The sequence below is a fragment of the Stegastes partitus genome, unplaced genomic scaffold (assembly GCF_000690725.1).
Source record: "Stegastes partitus isolate 25-593 unplaced genomic scaffold, Stegastes_partitus-1.0.2 Scaffold117, whole genome shotgun sequence".
NCBI classification, from domain to species: Eukaryota; Metazoa; Chordata; class Actinopteri; family Pomacentridae; genus Stegastes; species Stegastes partitus.
This window is the reverse complement of record NW_007577848.1, coordinates 401,901-421,373: the sequence shown is the minus strand read 5'-3', so window position 1 is coordinate 421,373 and position 19,473 is coordinate 401,901. Positions and strand designations below refer to the sequence as shown.

Sequence of the window (19,473 nt, the reverse complement as noted above, 5' to 3'; positions counted from 1 at the left end):
GGACAATTTAGAATCACCAATTAACCTCAACATGTTTTTGGACCTTGTGGGAGGAAGCCGTTTTAGTTATTTTTATACGGCATTATAACTTTGTTGTACTTCAAGCCATTGTTGTGCTTTTTCCACAATTTTACATTGTAGTGAATTGGACTCCCACTGAGTCCAAATGTGACCACAGCGAAAATCATGCAGAAACTGCTTGGGGTTCAGAGGGTTAAACCAACTGTGGGGTACCATAGTCTTCAGTGTCAAACCTGTGAACAAGCCTATTAATGTAAACAGCTTTTGTAAAAGTACTGCCATCACAAAAAAAATAAAAAACAGCTGAAGTTGTCGGTATTATCTCCATCTCAACAGCACTCAACGATTTGTGTTTGATAGAGCTGACAAGCTGCTGTTAAAATTGAAATGAAATAAAGCAAAATGAGAGCCTTTGTGCTGACACAGTGATAGGGTGGTATTACTGTCTGAAAGGGTGAAATCAAAATGTTCCTCTGGCAGAAAAGCTGCTGATTACATTTTGTGGTAGTCCTCTTAATTACAGCTCCCCATTTTCTGTAATTATGGTGTAATTAGCAACAATACAGTATATTATGGCAAATTACAAGTCAGTGAAGCAAACAATAAGGAGGAAAAAAAAACTTTTTTGTTCTGTTGTTGTTTGTTTTTTCTTGTCACTATCTGCTATTGTTGGTTTCTAAATCTCTGTAATCTCAATGGTAGACGTCCAAGCAGCAAAACGTGGTACAGTGCCAACAATTTGTTACATTCCTATGTGAGCGACGCACAACATCACCAAGACGGGAGCTGCTGTCTGCTCACGCTGCGTTTCAACACCATGCCAAAGGCCACAGACAAACTGCAGCTTTTAGGGCAACACATCCTGACAGGACAGCTGCTCACGTCCGAGCTCATAAACACCGTTAAATAGGAATGCAGCCGATCCATCATGTTCGCAGGCTGCAAGGACAGACGGTCGCATCATTCCCTCACGACTGGAGACAAAACTGTGTCAGCAGACAGATCAATACAGCCTGAAGCTGCAGGAGTGAAGGAGCTGAGTTTGGACTGATGGATGGATGAGTGTGAAGCATCACTGAGGCTGACTGACAGCTGCCAACCAGAGAAGAGTAAGCCAATGGTGAACTGTTCCAATAGAAATCTAATAAAATGGCTGGATCCCCATTTTATTATCACTTTATTGCCCCTTACAACAAACTGCTAAATAATTATTGTTGAAGCACTACAAGCAATAAAAATAAACTACAGAAGCATTTGCTTTCCAAAAAAAAAAGATCATTGTTGCATTGTCACAATTAAAGGACAGGTTTAGTTAAATTACAGCTAATATATATATATATGTTTTATTTTTTTTAATACAGAGAAATGATGCACTATTTTTAATATATTTCAATCAGTCAAAAAAAATTGTTCGACAGATTGTTGTTGCTATTTATATTTTTATTATTATAAAAATTAAGTACACTAAGGCTAATCATAAATATAAAGTGTTATTTAACAGATTTTCCCTGCTTTGTTAAATTACAGAAGGTTTTGAGTAAAATCACAAAAAAACCCATTCATTTACATAGTAAGACTGTGGGGATTAGCTGGTGTGTTTTTTATTTATCGTTTTTACAATTTTTAAAAGTGACAGTTTCCCCTTTTTTTTTAAAGCATATTTTTCCTGGAACTGCCAGGTTTTCATTGTTTTTATGGGATTTCTTTTGTGCTGAATATGTCATAAAGAACTGGTTAACAGTTGACGTTTGGGGCATGCTGCACATGGAGAATTTTTAATGGTCTGATACTAAGTTGCGAATGCACTAGAAGTGAACAAGTCTCTATTAGAAGGTAGTGTATAAGTAAGGATTAAACAACGAGGAGCCGTGCATTATACGGTTTGAATGCACGCAGCAGATTCTTCTTCTTCGCTGCATGCATTCAAACTGTATAATGCACGGCTCCTCGTTGTTTAATCCTTACTTGTATCATAACTGATTTTGATGAAATCATGCCTCTTTAAACTAAGATCTGGTTTGAATTGAACGCTACAGATAATGTGTTTGAGGAGAAAGTTGAAAGTCTGATGACTCCTTCTGTTTTTGCAGTTTCTGGCACTGATAAATGGTTTCCTTTTGGCAATTCTTAAAGACAACATGCCTTTTAAATCTGTTGGTGGGCTTTGGGGTTCACAGGGTTAAGGCTTTACTTAGAAACTGTTCCTAACCAAATGGCTTCACGCGGAGTGAAACTCGTTGCAGCATAAAACATTAAAATGCATCTGAAAGTGTTTTAAACAGTATCCAGCAGCTCAGTTTGATTTCAGGGACTTATTTCTGTTTCAAAGACAAGTTTTACATGTAAGTAACTAATTCCGTTTCTATTTTTAATACCTGAAACACATCCATGTTCACAGAATTGAAATTCAGTACCTGCAGGCACAAATATCTGCCCATTCTCAGCAGCATCACTGAGTCACTCATCATTTCCCTGTGCATCAGCCATCAGCATATTCATGTATCTGCAGACAGACAGGCTGCCTGAGAGCAGGGCGGCCCCTCAGCTCCGTCTGATGATAAATATCCCCCTTCATGTATGAATGATGACACATATTCAAAGAATCCCAGCCCTCCCCCGTTCTCCATTTTATTGTCCTATTCAACTCAGCTTTGTGAAATGAAGGCACAGAGTGCTTGTCTTAGAGCATAACTCCTGTCATAACACCCAGTCAGGTGGACTTCCCGACTGCATTCAGCAGGCGAGTCGAGACTCATCCTTGACTTCACACACAGGCGCTGTTGTGAATGTTGTGAAGCAGCTCCGGAGGTCTACAGACTGCGTTGTCATACCACTGCACTGCTTCAATAATGTGACCGTGGAGGGCCTCAAAAAGAGCTTTGTTGCATTCATCACTCAAGCTCAGAGGGCTCGGTCACAAAAGCATCCATAACAGCGACACTTTTACTGGCAGGCAAGACTCTGACCCTGGCTGATTGTGCAGAACCTGTGATTACATTCATTTTGAATTCTTCTTTTCTAAAAATCCCTCTGCGCTCACCATCGATAGTAAGCCTGAAGTTAGGGAATGAGAGACGTCTAAATGAATAAACTTGACAGAGCATGTTGAAGGTTCCTTTCTAGTGGTTTACACAACATGATCAATACCACTTTCATGTCTGTACGGCAAATATATGGTCACATCCAGCAGTCATTTAGCTTACCTTAGCATAAAGACTGGGAACCAGGGCTGCACCTAAGGATGGTTTTCATTGTCAATTGAACTCCTGATCATTCTCTCAATTTATCAATTGGTTGTTTGATCTATAAAATGTTAGAAAATTGTGAAGCCAAAGATGATGTAAATGTCTAATTTTGTCCAAAACCCAAAGATATTAAGTTTATTGTCATAAAGGAAGAAAGAAACTTTATGAACTTTACTAACATCTGCGAATTCAGGCTTCTTTTCCCCACAAGAAATAAGATAAATCGATGAATGAGTTATCAAAGTAGTTGAATTAATAGTTGACTGATCAATTAATTGCTGCAGCTCAACTGGAAACGTAGCAGCACTAAAGCTCTTTAAATAAAATGCTATATTGCCGGTGAACCAGCGACACATTGATGAAGGTGGGGATTAAAGGTTGACCTGTGTGGTCTCATCACACAGTGAGCAGTGAACTGCTGAAAACCTTAATGCTGCTGTGATACAAAAAGGTCAGAATGCAAATCACAGCACTGTGTAGCTACAGACTGGTTAGAGGGTCCGTGCTGACTCCACTGAAAACTCCTCCAATGGATACGCGAGCATCACAACTGAAACAAGGAACAATAGAAAGATGCTTGGTTTGATGAATCACTTTTTTTTTTTACATCATGGATGCACGATGAGAAGAAGGCGAGTCGGTGGATGTGGTGCGATGCTTGAAGCAATATTCTGCTGGGAAACCTTGGGTCCTGCATTCATGTGGATGTTACTTTGACATGCACCGCCCACTCAAACATTGTTGCCGACCATGCAGAGCCCTTCATGGCAGCAGTATTCCCTGACGGCCATGGCCTCTTTGAGCAGGATGATGCACCCTGTTACACTGCAAACACTGTTGACGAACGGTTTGAAGAACATGACCTAGAGTTCAAGGTGTTGACTTGGCTTCCAAGTCTAAGTCTGATTCAGCATCTGTGCGATGTGCTGGAAAAAAAAAGTCAGACCTATGGAGGTTTTACATCACAACTCCCAGGACTTAAAGGATCTACTTCCAAAGTCTTGCTGCCTGATTTCACAGGACACCTTCAGAGCCTCGAGGGGTCAGGGCTGTTTTGGCAGCAGGAGGAAAACCGAAAAAATATTTAGCAGGTGGTTTTAATGTCGGAAGATTTCTATGACTGACTGGTTGCAAATTGTCAGAAAAGTGCTGCGAGTCCAAAATATTGAAAGCAACACTGAATGAGATTTGGAGTTTCAAAAAAAATGAAGTAACTAATTTGTGCCATGACATGCAGACTGATCCGGCTAAGTCTTTAACAAGAAATCTTTTCATCACAGTTGACTGACATAACACTAAAAACGACAAGGGTGCAGTGGCTCTTTGAAAGGAGAGAGAAGTTCATTATGAATCAGAAAGGCTTAACAAAACCCAGAACAATCCCTTTAAGGATTTTCTTTGCAGCTCCTGAATCACAGAGCCCCCTTGATGAGCAGTAGACTCAGAGAAGATGCTGCAGGGAGACTGTAACTGGCCTCCAAAGGCTGCATATCACTGACTGCTTCACAGAGAAAAGGGATTCCTTCAGGCTGATATAATAAAAGGAACCTCAAAGCAGAATATTTGCATCCCTTATTTATGAATAGCTTCAGATCATTTTCAATTACAAACACTTAAGTCACACATTTCTACATTTATCTAGAGAACTTCAATTAATGGAACATTTAGGGTGAGACAGAAAAAAAAAAGTACGGTTTAATATGTTGCAATGTTGTTCCACAAGAGCGGGACGAAGAGGGATTAAGTTCCACACAGACCACAGTTATGGATGACACCCTAAATAACTGAGGCAGGGAAATAAAATGGTAATAACTTCCATCTATTTTGAACTCTGCTTCATACGCTTGTGGTGGAGGGAAGGGACTTTGAATTCCTACATCAAAGAGGGAAGGAGTACAGCGAAATGCTCCCTTCATGGGGAAACCAAATTACTAGTGTTAATGGCAACTTCATCTTGATCTCCATCCGGCTGTGCTAAAAGGTTTTACAAAGACTTCAGACATGAGGATGTGTGTGTGTGTGTGTGTGTGTGTGTGTGTGTGTGTATAAGTATATAATTTCCTGTGAATGTCTTTAGTAGTTGTTTTATGTCTCTAAAAACAACATTTCCCTGAGCTCCGCGTGAAGTGTTTATTAGACAAACGAGAGAACACACAGGAAGCATTTCTTAACCCTCTGAACCCCAAAATCCGCCGGCGGGTTTCAAAGGACTGCTATCTTTTAAGAAAATTGCCAAAATTACACCATTTATCAAACCCAGAAAATGTAAAAAAAAACAGAAAGAATAGTTATATTGTCGACTTTCAGACAGTCCTTCAACTTATCGTGTGGGACGTGCTTTACTGTAATTAACCAAGCTTAAAATAGTGATATTTTATTAATATCAATTTGTTCTGCATGCATTATTCAGAACTTCCCCAAAAATAAACCTTTTGATTCTGCAAAAGGTTGCATTCTATGCTCCTCGGCATAACCAAGAAACCATGAGTGATTTAGCTGTGATCAAACGGACAGGTGAGAAAAATTCAGGGAGCATTTAGCTGAACTGCAGGCTGTGTTTGCACAGAGCAGAGAGGGGACAGGTATGGAAACTAATTGGCGAGACTGAGAGAAAAATAAGACATACTTAGTCAATAAAAATAATGCAGCATGTCTCAAATATGGTATATCGAGAAGTAAGAAAAATGTGCACTTGGAAAAATGTACGTTGATTTTTTTTTTCTTTTTAAAAAAATTTGTAAAATAGTTTAGCAAGGAAAATCTACCTTAGATTTTTTTCTTTTTTGATTTATTGTATTGTAACTATGTCATAATGCACAGGGAACAAAAAAGGAGCTCTCTACCTCTAGCCACAGCAGTGCTGGACAGTGCAGGACTTCATAGTGCAGTGAAAAATGAGCCCACAGTAAGTAAAAACGTATTGCAAAAAAACAAACAAAAAACAAACAAAAAACACCCAGAATCTGCTTGGAGTTCAGCGGGTTAAGAATGCAGAGGATACACACAGTTATCCTTGAAAACTGTCTAAAAGAAGGACGTGGTCTTTGGCAGACAACAGGAACAATCCTTCAGCAGCATCCGAGAAATGCGCTTGTTAAGGATCCTTCCCCGACTTTGAGAAGCAGCTCGAGCCTCAATGCTAATCAATTAATACTTGCAACCTCACACAATAACCCGGCTAACAAGCTCAAAACTGGAGCACAAACTACACAAAGGCAGGATTAGCTCTATTAGCACAGGAATCTGCGAGGCAATTAACCTGCCATGAGCAAAGCCCTTTTCTCAGATTCCAGCATGAAGCGGACGGGGAGGCCGAGTGACAGAGGACGAGAGGACAACTTAAGCTCTCAGTGCTGCGGTCAAAAGCAAAATGGGTTTGGTTATAGGAAGCAGTGATGAGGTGATGACCTATTCCAATACTGAACACAAGAAGCAGAGTGGGAGAAGGAAGTTTACTCTTCCTCTGCAGAGTCTCTTGTTTTTTTTTGGTGTGTTTTTTTTAACTCTTTCACTGCTGCTCATTTCCAATGTGTTCTCTTTGCTTCTTTGAAACACCGCTGCCAAGGGAATGTTCACAACGGACTATGCCTTTACATAAACTTCCAAAATCCCTCTGATCAACACTGATACAAAGTTGTATCAACACAAATACTAAAGGAAAAGTGTTTGAGGAACTTCTCCAGAGTAACAATTACTTCTGTTTAAATGTCTCTCTTTGTAGTTGTTTGATATGTTCATTGCAGACCTACTGTCGTAAAGGATGGAAGAAACTAGAAAATATTACACATCAGAGAATTCAGCCTTTTTGTTTTTGCTTTTTAAAAAACTGATTTATCATTTGTTGCAGGTCTGCTGATCACCATTAAATTGATGATATTTCCCTTTAAACGTCTCACATGGTTTTATTTCAACAAATGCTAAAATGATCCAAATTCTCGAAAAAAAGAAAACATATCTATGTATCAGAAGTTTTTTTCTTCCTTCCTCTCCCGTTAATCATGTTTTCAGCCCTCAGATTTATAGTTGCCCCTGTATGTTAAACTGAATACACAGTAGTTCAAACCTGCAGCAGCTACAACAATAACGTGTTACTGACACACTGATAATAATAATTATAACAATCCAACAATGACATATAACATAAATCAGCCAGAAGGACCAACCAGTGCTTCTACTTAAAATAAAATTATGACTGTGTACTTCTACCAAAGTAAAAGTTGTAATGGAGTATTTTTACTTGGCTGTACTGGTACTGTTGCTTGAGTAAACGATCTAAGTACTTCTTTTACCACTGGGGACAAACTGTGGAAGTTTTCAGCTGAGCTCAGTCTTCCTGGGTCCTATTCAAAGTCATTATATCAAGAAACAGCTCATAATTTAATCCCCATTACAGTATTTGTAGTATTTGTACATCATTCAATGATGAGAATTGTACCTTTACATATTTTGTTAATGTTGCAACAATGCTTATACAAGCAAAATTCCTGATATAAAGGCACGCTGGCATCACGCAATACACCAGAAGTGAGCTGTAGTAACATGTAGGACAGTCGGTCTTAAGTAAATGGAGTCTTCTTTAAACCAACAACAGAGGCTGTTGAGGACTGTGGGATTAGCCAGTGACAACAGTGTGGTTGAAAGACATGAGGCTGCCTGAAATGTAAGCAGTCCCCAGAGACTGGTCAGCTCTCTGCTGAACACTAGACGATGTGTTCGGTGTGATTTCTTCACATCACTCCAGGGAAGCTGACCTGTTCTGCCGCGCTGGCCTACTTCTTTCTTTGTCTCATGTGTTTTCTAAGACATGCTCAGAACTGAACAAAGCTGGTTACAACTGTTTAGTGCAGAAAAGGATTGAATGGGAACTCGACACATTGGTAGCAAAGATTTAATTTTTTTTTTTCATTTCTATTTGAAAGTACAAATTAAACTGAACAAGAATATTCTATAATATTCTTCTTTTTCTGAACTTTGTAATCTCAAGGACACTCTCTTTTGCATGAAACTTTCATTTATTCTTTCTGAGTTACAACTGAAAACTTTTGATTTTTATTTCATTTTAAGACTCAGTGGGTTTAAAACTGTCAACTTTTGACGAACAAAAAATGCTGTGAATAAATAAAAGCTTTTGGAAAAAGGTGCAGGAAATTTCACAAAAATAACTTGAGAGCCTTTTTACAAAATACAATGTTCTACATTAAACTGACCAACAGCATGTGATGAAGCTTGCTTATTATAAACTTATTAGAAATCAATTCAATTCAATTCAATTTTATGTATATAGCACAGTTTACAACACGTTATCACACAGCGCTTATCAACCAACTGCAAAAGTAAAATGCTGTTATGAATTAATACATCTGTAAAAGTAATCCTATAGTACAGTTTAAGATGCTGAGCACTTTTACTTTAGATACCTTCAAGCACAGTTTTCCAAAAGTATTTAAGTTCATTTTTAGAAAGATTGAGTATTTTTATATATTGTGTTTTTTAGTTTGACAAAGTATCTGTATCTGCCTATAAGTCTAATTTCCTTCTTTCCTTGAATTGTTTTAATCAGCTTTTGGAAGTGTCTTAAAAATAAAATAAAATAAAACAAAAAACAAGCAGGATTATGATGAAATATTTTGGAACACTTACACATGGAGGTATTTTACAGGCTGATTCCAGTGTTTTTCCAACATGTAATATATATTTTTGGTTTGCCAGTGTTTTTCCAATATGACTGAAAAGAATTAACTGAACAGTTAGCAGAGTAATATTGAGGAGGTTATTTTGGTTATTATCTAGCTGACATTTTCTGTGTTAGGTGCTGAGTGTGTTAGGACAACATAGCATTGTATCAGAGACAATATGTAACACTCTACCACCATATTAGAGAACAGAGTTAATTAGATGTATTCGGGGTATCTTTTGTTATTTGCCATCTCGAAGTTTGATGATTTACTCATTTTATTGTGTTTTGGTTTATTTTTTTGTTTAGGAATTTCAAATTTGATGCAATATCAAATTGACATCGTCATTAACAGGTTATTGGTGATTGATTTGCGTCGGCAGCAACAGTGATTTGCCATTCATGACAAATGAATTTAACTGAAATGGAAATGGATTGTCAACATAAAGACTGTCAGGCTTTTGGCAAACAGAGTGCAAAGGAACTAAATTTTAGGTGAATTTTAGAAATAAAGGAACGCCCAATATACCACAGCTTTAAAATTGGCATCTGTGGCGACATTCCCATGCTGGTACACCGGTATCGATGCAGCGATGATCGGTTATCCAGAGCTCAGGAGGAGAGCAACTGTAGCTACGGAGATGGCATAGGCTCCAGCAATTTGGAGAACAGTGGATCCTATGGCACAAAATCCTAACAAGTGTCCAAGAAAGTTTCTAATGCTCCAGATAAAAAAGAAAGTTCAGAGAAAGGATTACAGACTAAAAAAGAATGCTAGAATAGCGCGACATACACGATACTTGCAATTACTGGAAGGGGGTGACAAATGTTCCTCGCTGTAGGTTTAAGACAATAATCACTAAATCTATCAATTTAATTGAATTAATTAATAAAAAATTATATTCAGGAAGTAAAAATGCCAGATGTGAGAAATCTGCTTTTTTTTTTGTCTAATTGCAAAATGAATATCTCTGAGATCTTTACTGACTACGATGGACGTGTTTCAGTTTTCAGACATTTACATACTGATTCATCAATGAGACTGGAAGACTGTAATAATCCCCAAAAATTCTATTTGAGTCTGACTGAGTCACCTTGTATGTTACTATTCCATTCAGATGTTAGTTACATAAACTTGTTCACCTGTGCTGCCTTATTATTTTGTTATATGGATTTTTGCTCACAGGCTTGATGTCATGTGCATCTTAAGTATTGGATGTACAAATTTTTTTTGCGTCTCTTTGACTTAGTTTAAATAATTACAAATAAAATGAATATTAATTATGCCACCACGAGGCTTTATTAATGAAGATCTGTTGTATTTGTGTTGAAACGTGTAGGAGGGTGAAAGCATCAAACGAATACAGCGAGTAGTCCTCTTTTAGTTTCTGCACTGAATCACAGTGGACGCAGAGTTTCCCTCCTGCAGGCAAACTCAGGTCTTCAATGTACTCTGTCTTGTTTGTTCATTCTTCTCTCTGTCTCCCCTGTTTGCTGTTGGTGTGAGTGTGCACAGACCCTCGTCGGAAGCAAACTCACCAGGGTCTTTTGTTGTTAAGTGCAATCCAACCAAAGAGAGAATGATACTCAGAAAGACCCTAAATAGATATTTGAAAGCCACTTTCAAAGTTATACCAGAGAAATAAAAGCCTCTAAAGGCGTGTGAGCAGATGGCCACATTCAGCATAAAAACTTCACAAGTTGCTAAACGGCAAGGGCTTACCTGCATTAAGTTCCATGGAGAAAGTGAGAGTATCCTGTGGAGATTTAGTGATGGCAGCCTTCAGCGATGTGCTTTAGAAGTGACAGGACAAGTCCCCGAAAAAGCCCATAAACGAAGACTCCTTCGAGCCGGCGGAGCATGGAGCCTGGGGGAGGTGTGCACAGGTACAAGCTCTGCAGCAGCGTGATTGATCTGAATGTGGATTACCTCCTTGTGGCAGGTCAGAGCTGCTGAGCTCTCCTGGGACTGAGGGGTAGTGAACAGCCTGCAGCTCTGAGAGTAGGACCAGCCGGCAGCAGCAGGGTCTGTCTGCATGATGTCACAGGTGTTGGGTTTCAGGGGAGGTTTCTGGAGGCTCGGAGGCGGTCTTTGTTCTGGTGGGAAGCTGTGCTGAGGGGTTGAGCGTGAGCAGGTAAGACAGGCTCCTCCCTCATGCTTTACCCGCGATCAGGAGAGCACAGGAGTGGGATATGTTAACAAACAGACCAAGTCTGTAGGGGGGTCAAAACTAGGCTTTTAGAGTCATTTACACAAAAAGCTTTTTGCAACACGATAACATCACAATGGCGAGGCCATTATCGCATACTTGATCTAACCTTTTGAACTCCAAAACCCACGGGCAGAATTGCAAGGCACGTTTTCTTTAAAGAAATCATCAAGATTACACTCTTTTGTAAAGTCAGAAACTGTAAAAACAGAAAAAAAATAATTGTTTCTGGCAATCCTTAAACTAAACTGTGCTGTATGGTTCTGTAAGGAAACTTTACCAAACTTAAGATTAAAATTAAAGTTCTGACGTGACAAAAATTCCTAGATTTTTGAGGTGAACTGCAGACTGTGTTTACACAGAGCAGAGAAGAGACAGTAAGAAACAGTGGGATCATTTTAAAGTGGAAGAAAAGATTTTAATTAAATATCATTATCTTAGGCATAGATTTGGTTAATTTTCTACACTGACCTGTACATACACATGAGACAAAAAACTATTCGTAAGTTGAGAATCTGACGATTTTTTACAGGTTCTGATTCTGATAAATGGCCTCATTTTAGTGACTTTTTTAGAGGTAACACGTCTGTCAAATCTACTGCCAGATTTTGGTGTTCAGAGGTTGAAAACTGGCAGTACAGTACTGTTTTACTGGTCTTTAGTATGAAAAAACAAAAAAACTTGTGTTCATGGAGGAGTGACTTTATAACAGCAGGACCTGCTTCAGTACAGGTAAGTCAATGGCACTAAATCCATCTGCAACAAAGACCATCTCTCTGTGCCTGTGCTGTGGCTGCTCTGACGGGGGTATCCATTTTAAGTTAACATCACAGGGCACATTTTCAAAAGCTTGCCAGCTCATGTTTCCCATAAAGATTCATCATTTCAGCAATATGAACTCCTGCAATTTCACAGGGTCAAAAGACACATCAAACAAGCTGTGGTTCCCCTTGAAAGTGAGTGGCCACCTGGTAGAGGCAACTGGCTTTAATTCCTCTGCCTTCATTCAGTTACAAAAAGCCGCTCGGCATCTGTGATTAGTGGTGTGAGCTGCCTCTTAATGACCCTGTAGCATCACAGATCCAGAAACAAAATGTGTCAGTGTGAAATCCAATAATACTGGAAGTGAACTGATCGCTGAACTTCAAAAAATTGGTTAGCAAATGTCTGGAGGAAACGCGAAGGCTTACTCAGCAGCAGTACTGTGCAGCTGGGTGCAATGCATCACTTTTCTCCTGCAGGAAAGAACTCTAACACCCCCTTTAGGGGCTGCTCATATGAAACTTTTGACTGAATGCCAGGAACACACATGCCCTCTGCTCCGAAACACTGGAATCAGCACATTGCTGATCCACACCAAAAACATGCACAAATAGATTTGTGAGGTCTTTGTTTAAATCCCAGAACTCAGTAAGAAACCTTGAGGTCAGTACCAGTCTCCACTCTGCTTACTGTGCTGCTCTGTGTATTGATCAGATGATCAGTACTGGACTTACCAATGAGATTTCATTGGTGGGCATTTCTGGTTTTGGTTTGTTACCATAATTAGTGCAACTACTTGTTTTGGTTGGGTCAGTGCGATAGCTGCTGATTGCTAATATGTTAGCAGAGGTGTCTGACACTATGTGAAAAGAGACCAGTGGTCTCAGATTAGTATTTTCTATATATTGATGTATTTGTTGCATCCCGTCATAATATCAACACTGACCAACACAGACATTTTACTAATTCAAAATGGGTAAACTGAATTTAACTATCTTAATTTTAGTATAATTACTATGTTGATGAAGGCACACAGGCACTACTTTTAATGTTAACAACTAAAAACACAGAGATAAATACTGATAAATAAGCGAAGGATAAAGGAATGCACTCCCCTTGATACGCATTAAATAAACATAGGAAATGAAATCAACTTTGAGGAAAAACAGACATCAAAAAGAAGCAATAAATAAACAAACTTCAAAGAAATTGTTGTATTTAGCAAATTAGATGTGCAGTCCAAAAGTGATCTGTGAATATCGGGTGCACGAAAAGGAACTGCAGCAGCCTCTGTGTGTACACCACAACAAGGCTGTCAGGTAGCGGACACAAGGGCCAAGGTGTTTTTGACGACAATGTCAGTCCCGACCATCCACAGCCTCCACCTGTGGGTGCTGACGGACACACAAGAGGCCAAGGCTGCTGTGGACTAGCACACCTCGGGAGACCTGCACAGAGTCAATGGTGAGCAGAATGGAGGGCTCCATCATGAATGTGTGATAGGATGGTATGATCCAGAGTGGGAGGATGCTTGGAGTTTGTTCATGAAACTGAACTTTTCAGTTTAACTGTGTGCATTCCTGATGGTTTGCATCTGGTACATATAAGCGGAACTATTGAGGATTCAGTCAGACAAACTTTCTCACTGCTCTTGATGAAGTGTCTCTCACCAGTACATATCACTACCGCTTAATGGCTCAGGTCTATTTCTCTTTCTCTCTGTGAACAGCTCCTCCTCTCTGAGCACATTCTGAATCTAAACATGTGCTGGAGAAACAACTGTTGGATTTTCTCTGCAGATTAGAACCAATCCAAAGCTTACAAATGGCTACTAGCCTGAACAGCTTTGCCAAATTTGTTCAAAACTGAGGCATTCAAGTTACTCTGATAAAGTACTCTGTTCTTTACACACTACTATCAACGTGGCAGACCCGACTCTTCAGGTATTACAAGCATGATCTTTCCAGATCCACAGTCCAAAGTATGGCAGGCAGACCTCTGGTTAGGGTCTGAAAGGTGTCTTTATTCATTGTAGCTGCTGACTAGCTTTTACTGCCCCAATTAATTCTCCAGTGACGTTGGGCAGCCAACGCAATACACAACATTTGGATAACTGTTTATGGATAACTGTATGATTGATAGCTATTTAATCACCATCTCTCTTGGCTGCTAGCTTGTTTCTTATACATGCTAAACTCCAACTTCCAGTTTAATTTGCTAATTTAGCGAGTTAAAGTCTCAAGTAAGCAGAATGAGTGACAAACTCAGTCAGTCACTGATATGTTAGTCCGATCAGCCACCCCTACAGTTTCTGTGTGTGTTGTTTTCACATTTGACTGAAAACTTAACAGTTTCTCCTAGATGTCTGGTTGGTATTGGTGAACTATTTTTTTTTTTTTTTTATGAGCAATTCTGTCCTACCATTCACCAGTACTTCCATGTGTCACAATGGAGAAAGAATAAGCACTGGATTCAATAAAGCTTAAAGGCCAGAATGAATAATGCAGCATACTAATCTGGGGAACGATCTAAGGCTTTAGCTGCTCAAATCTTCTGATTGTTGAATGCTGTTTTTGTAATTGAGCATGAACTGTAATTATCTTTGCATGTTTTCTCATCACGTCTTTCAAAAAGATACAATCTCCTCCCTTACATTTTCATTCAGCTCTGCTGCTATTTATTTTTAGCCTGAGTGTTCTCATTGTGACATGAGTGCTTAATATAGCCTGTTATATGAACACTACATCACACAGGAATCAGTGAGATACAGTATGCATCCACTGTCTCCAGGAGGAATGTCACATGAGTATTACATTGAAGAATTTTGGGTCTTGGTAGGAAGATCAATACGTTCACAGATCAATATGAGTTGTGAAAATGCTGATACAGGCAACCTGCAGGGCTCCATCAAGCTCTCCAAAGATGGAAAATAAGTCAATTTAATTTTATAAAGTTTGATTCAAGCATTTTTATTTCACTAAACCACAATGCTTGCAATAAATTTAATGGATCAACTTATTACTTCAGGAAATGAATAATAACATGTTTCTGTTTTCGCCTCTATTCTTGAGACTGTGAACACTTTGGTCAGTTTTTAGTTTATAGTGTGCGACGTGACAGTTTCCTACTAGCTATGTCTCCCTCTATGTCATGAAAATAGAATATTAATGCACTGAAAGAAGTGTCAGACTACACTACTGTGTCTGAAATCCATATATTTGCTGCATTTCTTGAAGCTGCATCTTAAAATTTGATTTGGTGACAAATAAATGGCCATAACTCAGCTGTTAATATTCTGATTAATTTGAAGTCTTCCATCCTAGTGTCTCATTAGTCTCTGAGAGGAATTTAGTAATTGATTTTGTGATAGAGAAACGCACTCTCAGGGCGTCCCTATAGCTCACCTGGTTGAGCGGGCGGCCCATGAACAGGGGCTATAATTCTCCGGCGTGGCTTCATGAGTGCGACTCCCGCTCACGACAGTTTGCTGCAAAGTCTCTCCCCATTCTTCTCCCCCCTTTCCTGTCTCACTCTCTCACTGTCCTGACTAATAAAGGCAAAAATGCCAAAAAATAATCTTTAAAAAAGAAACGCACTCTCAGTCTTTATGTAAACCTTCGGTCTGACTCACACTACAGTAGTTTTAAAATCCTAACAGATACTGAATTCGGCTTGCATCATGCACATAAGGAGAAACTTATAACAGATATTCCTGTCTCTAATCTCAGACGTACACACACAAGAATAAAAAAACAATGTCACACCACACACTAAAGTATGATATTATATTACACTACTATATCACATGAATTATTACTGTGCCAGTAGGAGCAGTCAGGGAGCAGAGCACCACTTCATGTGATCTCACGGGGAAGCAGATGTAAACATAATGGAGACTGTGGTGCAACAACTTGCTGTAATGCTAACAATACTTCGCAGCTAACTCCTAAATATCAGACATGTTTGGTATTAAGGTGTACAAGATTCCAAACCAGATTTCTCCTCTGACTGTTCGATTATGAATTGAAAAAGGAAAAAAATCTGCTAGAAACTGCTGTATTCTGAGCCCAGCCTTATTTAAATGTTTAAATTATGCTGCTGCCCACCTTAGCCAAGACACTCTTGTTAAAGAGATTCCTAATCTCAAAAAGACTTTTTCTGGCTAAACAGAAATTCAGCTAATACAATCTAATTCACCAAAAGTCACAGAAAACATCACCCAATCAGGTTTCAGTATGAAACCTTTCTGTGCCAGAATCACTGAAGTATCTGCATTCATAAAAACAGCAACAAACAAAAGGCCACAACAGCACTGACAAGCCTGGCTGAGATGGACACAGCCATTCAAATGCTACTGGCCTCTAACTGCAACGGTGACTTCATTTGAAAAGCTACAGAGAAGCACCTTGGTAATCACCATTATTTATAATGATTATTCAGGGGCAAAATATTTTTATTTCGCTTTCACATTTGAACAAAGCTGTTGTGCTTCATTCCTGCTAATGTAAATATCTTTGTATCAAAATCAGTTTAATCCTTTTTCATACTGATAGACCGTAATTAGGAGTTTTTCCAGTTTAGAAGAGCCTTATAAGAAGATTAGAGGATGGAGGTCACAGGACTTTCTCCCGAGTCAGGAGTTTCTATCCCACATCCATGATTTTTTTCAACTTACATGCGTTCTATTTTGTTTTCACTTTTCACCAAAACTACTTGATGAAGTGAATGAAAAGATCCTGGTTTGGGTTAAAGCACACCCTTTTACAACATAAATGTTACAAGGCAAACTTCTTTTTAACTGAAAAGCAGACTACAGTCTCATGCTGTGTATATCTAAATTTCACACATTCTTATAGGGCTGTTGATCTAACCTGCACAGTGACACTAAACTAGCGTGTTAAAATGTGATGCCAAAGGCTTCTGAGTGACCAAATGCAGCCAGTTCAAGTGAGAACAGACATCGTGCTCAAAGCTGCTGGTAGACAAGGGTGTGGATTCAGTGATGCAACATGTGACTGTGGTGTTTCTTTTTTTTGGTGGTCAAACAAGTCAGTTGTGCAGACACAAGTCATACACAGTTGCATTTGATTTTTTCCTCCTTAAACATCGCTTGCCCAAAACCCCAAATACTTCCAGTGGAAACAACAGATGATGATCCGTTTCTAGGGACTTGCTCTTCACCTTCTGCAACACACGTTGGAATTCTGGCCATCTGTTCTCTCTTGTATTTCACTCTTCGGCTGTAGTATGGAGCCGTAACTTCCAGCAAATTTTCGCACAGGCTGCTGTTGCAGGTTTGTGTACGCTGTAGCATAACGGTTCCCTGAAAGTAAAGCCAAAACATTTCGATCCTTCCCTGGTGGCTGGCAGTTCATTTGGAAAAAAATTGATTTAATACGCAGCAGAGCTTTCTATGACCATTTTAAATGTCAGTATCACAGTCAATCAGGCTAATTTAACCAAAAACTATAATCAGAATCAATATTTGATTAATTATGCAACATTCAACCATGAGTAATGTCAGGGTACAATAATATAAAATCAGGCCACTTCCGACAATAATCGAAAAAAGCCTCAAAATAATATTCTCACAGTTTTCATTGTTGGTATCCAGTGAATGCTTTCCACAAAATACACTGATGTCACCGCATAGTGTGTGTACGGCATAATTTTCTGCTTGTCAGTGTCATTAATTGCAGGAATGCATTCTGGAGTGTGAACATACTAACGGTAATCAGTGTGGTTGTGTTGCCTCATGAGATTAGTGAAGTCACAGACTCAGGAGATTTATGCCTGGGCAGCGTGATGCACAGAGTGTCATTATCCTCCACAGAATGCATTAACATTTTCTTTCTCTAATTACAAATACAGCCTCTGTTCATCAGTGGATAATTAAAGGTCTGTGTAAAGGTTTCCTGGTGGCACTGACAGCCACATACACAATGGTGTGTGAGCTGCTGCTCAGTCCAGGGAGACTCGACAAGCTGTCCAATCACACCTGCTTCTCAACGCTTTGCTTCCCACAGAAGCACAAGAAGTTGTGGGATTAAGAGCTGCTCTGAACATGAACGCACAACATGCAGACAGCAATATGATGATGATGAGAGACTTGTCTGAGCAGTTGATGGCTGTTTTACATGGACATGAACAAAAAAAGGGAGAGTAGGTGACACACTGCAGCCAAGTGCTCATGTTACTGAGTGTAACAATGAAAAGCTGCCTTCACACAGCTATCCCACTCAGTGAGACGTAACAGGATAGCAGCCTGCCAACACTTTCTACTTTGGTCTTAAGGCCATGTTCAGGCAGGCAGTAGATCCATGTGAATACGGAGCAGAGGTGACAACGAGTCCTCTGGTAAAAAAAATCAAAAAGTTAAAATTGTTTGACAAAACAGTATGATCCACGTCTTCCAGTTTGTAACGGGAAAACTCAGTAACTCAGCCTATCATAAGATAGAACACAGAAATTGGACACTGCAATTTTACTCTATACTTCTTTGCAAAACTGCCCAATCTCATTCTGTTTGCATGAGGATCGCGACTGAACAGCCACAAAGTCTGAATTGGATGAAGATCTAGACTCTGATTCAGTCACTCCAGAACATTCACCTTGCTGTCTTTAAACCATTTCTGTGTAGCTTTGGCTAATGTTCCTCCTAGCATAGCTGTGTCACCGCTTCCAAATCTTTGCACTCTATGTGTTTGAGTTGTATTAATATTTAGAAAATCAACATGTCAGCACATGTGAGAGATGATGGAAACCTCGATGTGTGGTGAGGAAGCAGCATCCCAGCGATGTGCTCCACCGCTAATGCTCACAATCTAAGCCCACCACCTGCCACACGACTGACACAGCAGGCTGCTGTATAATTCTTCTCATGCAGTCAAAAGCACTCCTAATATCCACAGGAATCCAAATGTGTTCATCAGTGGCAATCAGTGGTCCCCTCTACACAACACGCCTGATGATCTATGCTGATGATGTTTTCTAGTGCTTCATAACACCCACATAGTCCATGGATGTGCTCTGCCAGGGGGCCATAATAATGAGGCGATAACAACCCACATGTTTGCTAGAGCTGATTCTGCAGGTAGTCACAGTGAGCTCCACATCCAGCACGCACCTGTCGAGGTTTTCTGCCCCGACATGAGATGAGTTGCAGAATGAGATCTAATGACAAGAGCACCTGCAGCAGGAAAGGCAGGTTTCTGTACTGATGCTGATTCCTAACATTGTGATCAGCTGATTACTGGTTTCATAGCTGTGAAAACAAATCATACAAGAAATCATACCTGTAATTGTAGTTGTTCAGTTGGTGTTGTTACCCTCTGTTTGAATCTTTGCCATGAAACTTAGAGAGGACAATTAGTACCATTTTTCTGCCCTCTTTTCTGTCCACATCCAGCAGCAGGATGGAAAACATCGCCATCAACAACATAAAATCCACCATGTAGGCTAAGTTTACAAGGTTCCATTGTTGTATTTTCTACAGAGAACTGGAGTTATGCCCAGTAGTTACGGTGGCTGATAGGGGCAAACGACATGCATATACACAAAC

The 19,473-nt window shown here is 39.5% G+C and overlaps 1 protein-coding gene across 10 annotated transcripts in view; it reads right to left on the bottom strand.

Annotated features, from left to right (window-relative positions):
• ptprfa (protein tyrosine phosphatase receptor type Fa) overlaps nt 1-10,920 on the bottom strand; it is a 349,532-nt gene extending 338,612 nt beyond the window's left edge. For all 10 annotated transcript variants that reach the window (XM_008278153.1, XM_008278154.1, XM_008278155.1 and 7 more), the window contains exon 1: nt 10,664-10,920. The gene's annotated coding sequence lies outside the window, so the exon portion shown is untranslated. The remainder of the gene's footprint in view (nt 1-10,663) is intronic.
• Between the last annotated feature and the right edge of the window lie 8,553 nt (nt 10,921-19,473).